Source organism: Ictidomys tridecemlineatus, chromosome 2 (genome assembly GCF_052094955.1).
Source record: "Ictidomys tridecemlineatus isolate mIctTri1 chromosome 2, mIctTri1.hap1, whole genome shotgun sequence".
Taxonomy (NCBI): Eukaryota; Metazoa; Chordata; class Mammalia; order Rodentia; family Sciuridae; genus Ictidomys; species Ictidomys tridecemlineatus.
Window position 1 is genome coordinate 171,564,466 of NC_135478.1, and position 5,507 is coordinate 171,569,972.

A 5,507-nucleotide genomic window follows, 5' to 3' on the forward strand; every position below is an offset into this window, starting at 1 on the left:
CTGACTTTTGCTCAATCTTTCATGGAGTCTTCTCACACTGAAAAATGTTGTATATATTCAGGTTTGTCCCTACCTTTCAGATATATTCCTTGACATCTAGACAGACTTTTAAAGTGATTCAGTAAATTCTTTTTAGTTCAAACTAAGATTAGGCTGCAGAAAACTGGATGGAATCTTGAAAAATATGCTTTCATCTATCAAATAATAGGCATGGTATAAACATTTCTATGGTTAAGCTTGATATACATGATTACTAGATTTTGAACTTCCTTCTTTCCATTTGTGGCCTCTCCCTTGTCTTCCTACTATTCTTTCTTTCTTTCCTCTTTCCTTTCTTTCATTCCTCTCTTTCTTCTTTCTTTCCTGCAGGCATTTATGGAATGGACACAGTATTAAAATCTGGGATGAAAAATGGGAATAGAGAAGTACTAAGAATTTTATTTTTATGTAGGTATAACAATTTTCTTAGGGTATTTCTCAGAATTCATCATTCTTGAAAATCTACCTAAGAATTTTAGCCCTATTTTACATAAAGGCTCATGTCTTTTATTCCAAAAAGTCATCTTAGATTGTTGTTTTGTAATTGTTTCTGCTTCACTGCTTTATTTATCTTATTTGGAACCTCCGTTTTTTCCTTATCACTTTTCTTCTATATTTTCTCCCTCTTAGCAGCTGCCATTACTCTCATTGTTATACTCCCAGTGATGTCTGTAGTGCTTCAAGTATCAATCAACTTCATTTTATATTGTAAGCATGGATGGATAGTTTGTTTGCTCTCCTTATTGATCTGAATGGATTTTAGAAGATATGTGGAGAGATTTGGATTCAGGCATCCTTTATTATTCTGTAGAACATCACTAGTCTGAATTACTGAATGTTGAACAATGTGCTTCTGGACTCCTCAATCACTAACTCTTAAGTCTACTCACATTGACCTCTGTGGTCTTAATGAAGTAAAGAAGAAAATATCACCATAGTTCTAATCTGTTATAGATCTGCCCTGACTGTGGAAGAAATGAAGAATAGTAATCTGGAACTCTTAAAATAATTGTTTGAATACACTCAAGTGAAAAAGGAGCTTGCAACACTTGATGACTAGTTGGTATGTTTTGATACTTATCCTCTTGGCCATGTCAACTTCCATTCTTGATTATCCAGTAGTAACATTTGCCCACCCGAGCCTCCTGGGAAGCAATTCTGCTGTGAAATCTTTTTTTTTTTTTTTTTTTTTTAGAGAAAGAGAGAGAGAATTTTTTAATATTTATTTTTCAGTTTTCAGCAGACACAACATCTTTATTTTATTTTATGTGGTGCTGAGGATTGAATCCAGCGCCCCGTATATGCCAGGCGAGCATGTTACCGCGTGAGCCACATCTCCAGCCCCTGCTGTGAAATCTTTGGCCCTATATCCCCACTTCCATTTCTTCATATCATTTCAGTAAAGCATTAATATGCTCATAGATCAGAGCAGATGATTAGAGGAACATGGTTGTTAAGTTTAGTTTGATGATTAGGAAACCAAGAAGGACTCTTTCTCTAAGATTTATATAATTAATAAGGAGTATCAAAAAATAAGAATGTAAAGTGTTAGGTCTCATATAAAAAAGCTGTTAGGAGAAAAGCATCTCTTTAGAGAAAACTCGATGCAAGTCATGGAATTAACGGTTTTGGTCCCATGACAGCTTTTTATATCTGTCCTTCAAAAAAAAAAAAAAAAAAAAAAGGAATGAAATTGTGAAAATCATGACTGTGTGGCCAGACTCAGGGGAAATTTGTCTTCAATATGTGGGCATAAGAAAGTCCCTATATGTAGAGTTCTGGGAGAATTACAATAATGCTTTTCTTCATACTGTTGCAGGATTGTTGCACAGAGGTGGGACACTGAGGCTTTTAGCAGGAAGCAGAGCTTATTAGTGCCAGCAATGGCTCAATGCAGGCTGAACCCTGAGGCTGGGGCATTGCTTTGTATACCCTTTCTGAGTTTCGTTTTCATATTAGCTCCTTTGTCTCCCATATATGGTAACATACAGTTTGATTTGGTATCCTAAGCTACAGGGTTGCAACAAAGTTACCACACAATTAATCATGAGCACATAGATGCTGACAGTGCCATGTGGCCTTATACTTTAGGGAGCCCATTATTCTGGGAGGGCTGTTACCACAATACCACATAGAGCAGTCACTTTGGGCTTCTTTCAAGAATTTATCTTTTAGTCTGAAGCTCACTCTGAGAGGAGAGTTCATCTTAGCTCCTGGAGTGGGAGGTACTAGGTATATGTTAGTCAGCTTTTCTTCACCATAATGACATGTCTGAGACAATTGAATTATAAAAGAGAAATTTTTCTCATGGTTTTACAGGTTTCTGTCCACAATCAAGTGGTCCAGCTTTGATGCTGGTGAGGCAGCACATTCATGGTGACAACCCATGTTGGAGCAAACCACTAAGTTTATGAGGCAAGAAACAAAGTGAATGAGTAAAAGACCAGGGTTCCACAATCCCTCTTGAGGGTATGTACCACCCATGACCTATTGGCCTTCTACAGATCCACAGCACCTTCCATTACCACCATCCCAGAAACCAAGCCTTTAACACAGGAACCTTCAGGGCAGACTTATACAAACTACGGCAAGTTCCAATGGGGCATTGATTCCTTTGCTCCAACTATGGATTGTGCAAGGAGTTTTGGAAGCAAATGACAAAGTAGGGCAGGACAAGAGAGTTTTCTTTACAAAACATTGTAAATCAAAGAGTGACTATTGTCTTTGAATGAAGATTTTATCGTTGTTGTTGTTTTTGCTTCTGAATGAAGCTTCAATTTAAGACTAAACTCCTCAACACAGACCCCAACATCCATTATACATTTAGGTTATGTACAATCAGTTTACATGTTTATAGATTTTCTTATACTTTTATTTATTTTTAACATATATGATTCTTTGTCCATAATAGTTTACTAATGTTTTAAAATACACATTTATGTTCATTTATGTATTATGAAGTATATTGTCCTAAAGACAAGAGCTTACACTTAATTATCTAGTTCTTATGCTATGTTATAACTAGCCCAAAGGTAAAAGCACAGTAAGGATCCAGTAATAGTTCTTGACCTTTAATTAATTAAAAAAAGACCCTCTCCTCAATAAGTGATGTCAGTGATATTGAAAGTTTGTTTCTACAAACAATAAATTCAACAGAAAATATCAAAAACAAAATGGGAAATTCAGCATGTTAAGTGCATACAGAATAAGCATAGTTGTATAATTAGTTGTTTGAATAACCTGTCTTGATTTTGCTAAAAATGATTGAAATTATTTTAATATAGCAAAGTCTCCTAAATATAATAATTATATTTCCTGTGTGGCAGTGGTCAGAAGACATTTTGAAAACAGAATGAAGTTACATTATTATGAACATAACTGATAAATAAAGTCCATTGTGCAGGGATATTTAGAGTTTCATACTCTGTGTGGCAAGGTATAGTTTCACTAAAGTCAATATAAAGAGAAAAGAGAAAGATATGAAGTATTAATTTTCATTTTTGATTCAAAATGTGTCTGAAATTTAATAGCCAAATATAGCTAGAGCAATGCAAGACCTCAATTGCAATAGACATCATGCAGAGGGAGAATTCAATTTTTACCATACAGATTTCATTCAATCAAGAGAACAATGAAACAAAAATGCTGTTCAGAAAAATGCCAAACTGCTTATTGACCAGTGGAATAGAAACTATTGGAACAAAGAGAATGTTATACCTCTAGGACTTATAGAGGTCCCTTTACAAGAAGCAAGTCCAGGATTTTAAGACAATGAAAAGAGATGAAATTATATTATGATATCTTCATTTAAAAATAAGTTTCTTGAGGAAAGAAACACATATATTAATCAATTCCAATTTGACAGGTCAAATGTCTCATTTTACTAGTTGTAAATTAAGACATTACATTTATCATTAGGGTTAAAATGTAGAACTTTTGGGCTGGGGATGTGGCTCCTGCGGTAGCACGCTCGCCTGGCATGCGTGCAGCCCGGGTTCGATTCCTCAGCCCCACATACAAACAAAGATGTTGTCCACTGAAAACTAAAAAAAATAAATAAATATTAAAATTCTCTCTCTCTCTCTCTCTCTCTCTCTCTCTCTCTCTCTCTCTCTCTTTAAAAAAATGTAGAACTTTCATATATATACATAAGTGTATTATTTTATCCAAAATTAATGTAATGTTTATCTATAAAAGCTCCAGGTTTAAAAAAAAGGAATAATTCAGTTTTAAAAATTCTTCTTCTTAAAGTGTCTTGAAGCAAGTATAAAGTAAAAAAAAATCAGATGTTCTCTGTCACTGAAGGGTCATTTTCCATTGAAAAGCCTCTTGATTATCAAACTAACTGAAACTTTTAAATAATAATTCAAAAGTATATCTGAAAGTATACAGGGTACTTTTCATGGATGATATTTAGAACCTGAATTGTTCTATTACTGAAAAACTATGTATGATCTGGGAAGAGAGTGGGAGACAGTAAAGTGCATATAGAATAAGCAGAGTTGTATATTTCTTTTCATCTTTTGCTCTGTAAAAGATTTATTTCCAATGCGGCTCACCTTTCCCCTCTTACCTCTTGGCTCCTGTTTTCTCCTTTCTTTCCTCTTCCTTCCTTCTCCTGCCACATTTTGCAGAACTCTCCTCTGCAGTCTCTCTTGGCCTCTCTCCTCTCCATCTACACTTTGTCACTGAGACATTTCAAGAGACTTTTATTTATTTATTTACTCAAAGCCACATAATGTTTGAAGTAATGTTTGTCTTAAAAAAAGTTTCAATGATGACATTTAAAAAATTATTAGTGGGCTGGGGATGTGGCTCAAGTGGTAGCACACTCACCTGGAATGCACAGGGCTCTGGGTTCGATCCTCAGCACCACATAAAAATAAAATAAAGATGTTGTGTCCACTGAAAACTGAAAAATAAATATTAAAAAATTTCTCTCTCTCTCTCTCTCTCTCTCTCTCTCTCTCTCTCTCTCTCTCTCTCTCTCCCCGCCCCCCTCTCTCTCAAAAAAAAAAAGTATTAGTGGGAACATTAGCTGAAACATGAAACTAAAACATCTAAAGTGCACAGCTTTGAAAGTCCCCATTACTATGACCTCAACCTCTCCTTCAGGTCTGACTCCCAACCAGTGGTCTCTCACTTATTCTCTCGCCACCCTGGAATGCCTACTCTATTTCTGAATGTGCCCTACAATGTCTGAGTAATACATCTTTGCTCATGTAGGTTCTTCTGCCTACACCTATTGCCAAAGTAGAACACAATGATATAGATTTCAGCTCTGTTCACAGCGTCTGTCAGGAAATAATTCCAATCAGATATTGAATAACCCATTTTAATTCAATTCTATAATTGAAATGGGAAAATAATCACATCTGCCCCCCAAAAAAGAATATATTAATCCATTTTATATACCTATTATGCACCCATTAGTGCACATGGGAATATAAATGTGATGGACTGGATCT

General features: G+C 35.2%; 1 long non-coding RNA gene across 1 annotated transcript; it reads right to left on the reverse strand.

Annotated features, from left to right (window-relative positions):
- Window positions 1–2,445: 2,445 nt before the first annotated feature.
- Window positions 2,446–4,953, reverse strand: LOC144370279 (uncharacterized). Its single transcript, XR_013430212.1, has 3 exons — window positions 4,876–4,953; window positions 4,613–4,727; window positions 2,446–4,082 (listed from the first exon to the last, which is right to left on the reverse strand). It is a non-coding gene; the product is annotated as an uncharacterized LOC144370279 (long non-coding RNA).
- Window positions 4,954–5,507: the final 554 nt, after the last annotated feature.